This window comes from Monopterus albus, unplaced genomic scaffold (assembly GCF_001952655.1).
Source record: "Monopterus albus unplaced genomic scaffold, M_albus_1.0 scaffold335.1, whole genome shotgun sequence".
NCBI classification, from domain to species: domain Eukaryota; kingdom Metazoa; phylum Chordata; class Actinopteri; order Synbranchiformes; family Synbranchidae; genus Monopterus; species Monopterus albus.
The window spans coordinates 370,731-372,761 of NW_018128215.1; the positions used below are offsets into that span (position 1 = coordinate 370,731).

General features: G+C 59.6%; 1 protein-coding gene across 1 annotated transcript in view; it reads left to right on the plus strand.

Annotated features, from left to right (window-relative positions):
• LOC109974494 (TATA element modulatory factor-like) overlaps nucleotides 1–2,031 on the plus strand; it is a 6,454-nt gene that overhangs the window by 1,280 nt on the left and 3,143 nt on the right. The gene's annotated exons all lie outside the window — the stretch shown is intronic.

The following is a 2,031-nucleotide window of genomic DNA, read 5'->3' on the forward strand; positions in this document are numbered from 1 at the left end:
GCCAGCAGTCAAGCTGCCCCGTTATAATGGACTGACTCCTTTGGAGCCCTACATTGCTCAAGTGAACCTAGCAGCCCTCCACGCAGGATGGAGCCCCGGAGAGACTGCCACCCGCCCTTGCCTTAGAGGGGACCGCACTACAGGTCCTCCTCGATCTGTCTCCAGAGGAACAGGCTGAGTTACCCTCTCTCATTGCTGCCCTCGACTGCCATTTCGGCCAGAGAACATCTGCCGAACAGAGTAGAGAAGAACTGGCTAATCGCCACCGCCGCGAAGGAGAGAGCCTGGGTGCCTTTGCCGCTGACCTAAGGATCTACGTCAGACGAGGATATCCCACCTTCCCGGCGTCGGCACGAAGTGAGTTGAGCCTCCACGCTTTCCTGAGGGGCCTCACCCCAGTGCGGCTCCAACAGCATGTCCGGCTCCTGGCGCCTTGCAACATAGACGAGGCGCTGAGGAAAACCGAGAGGGCCGAAGAGGTGCTGGGTCCACGGCCAGCGAGAGCGTTGCCACCACGCCCCTACATCCGTGCCGCAGAACCAGGGATGGGAGGGGGCATGGCCGAGGAGGCAGAGACTAGTAGTGCTCAACCAGCAAGGGAGCCCCGACAGAGACCTCTCCATGGCTGCTGAGTCTGCTGAGGGAATTCACCGATGTCTTTGCAGCGCAAGAGGAGGACTGCACCAGGACGGGCCTGTCAACACCACATTGACACCGGGGATGCCACTCCTATCCGGCTGCGCCCTCACAGACTGCCTTTCGCCAAACGCCAGGCTGCTGAAGGGCTAATCAAAGAAATGGCAGCTAATGGTGTTATTGAGCCCTCCAACAGCCCCTGGGCCGCACCAATGGTCATGGTGCGGAAGAAGAATGGGGGATGGCGCCCCTGTGTAGACTACAGGCGCCTTAACGCCATTACCCGCAAAGACTCATACCCACTGCCCCGCGTCGAATGACACTTTGGATCATGTGGCTGGTTCCAGTTGGTTCAGCTCCTTGGACATGCGCAGCGGGTACTGGCAAGTGGAGTTGGTGCCAGAGGCCCGCCCGAAGACTGCATTCACCCTAGGGCAGGGACTGTGGCAGTTCAAAGTAATGCCCTTTGGTCTGTGTAATGCCCCAGCCACCTTCGAGAGGCTGATGGAGCGCGTCCTAAAAGACATCCCTCGTACCCGATGCGTGGTGTACCTGGATGATCTGCTGGTCCATGCTGGAAGCTACAACCAGGCCATCGACAACCTGCGGGAGGTCCTGACCACCATCCGGGGTGCTGGACTCCGATTGAACCCAGCCAAATGCCACCTGCTCAGCCGACAGACTCAGTTCCTGGGGCATGTGGTCAGCCAGGAGGGAGTGGCAACTGACCCAGAGAAGGTGATCGTGGTGAGGGACTGGCCCTCACCTAAGAACGTTGCAGAACTCTGCAGCTTTCTGAGCTTGACTTCCTACTATCGGAGGTTCGTCAGAGGGTTTGCTACTGTGGCTGCCCCCCTGCACCGGCTGACTAACAAGGGCAAGAGGTTCGAGTGGGACGACTGCGCGCACCGCCTTCCACCAGCTCAAGACGGCTTTGGTGGAAGCTCCTGTTCTGGCCTACCCCAACCCCCAGCGGCCCTTCATTGTGGACACCGATGCCAGCAGCGTCGGCGTCTGGGCTATACTCCCCCAGGAGGGAGAGGCAGGAGAACGGGTGGTGGCCTACTATAGCTGCAGCCTCAGCCGACCAGAGCGAAACTACTGTGTCACCAGACGGGAGCTGTTGGCTGTCATCCTGGCTGTACGGCACTTTAGGCCCTACCTACTGGGTACTAGGTTTGTGTTGAGGACTGACCATGCCAGCCTCACCTGGATGCTGAGTTTCCGCCAGCCAGAGGGGCACGTGGCCCGATGGTTGGAGATACTTCAGGAGTATGACTTTGAGGTTCGGCATCGCCCAGGCCGACAACACACCAACGCAGATGCCCTCTCCAGACGACCATGTGCTGTTGATGAGTGCCGGTATTGCAGTCGTCAGGACGAGCGGGCACTGGG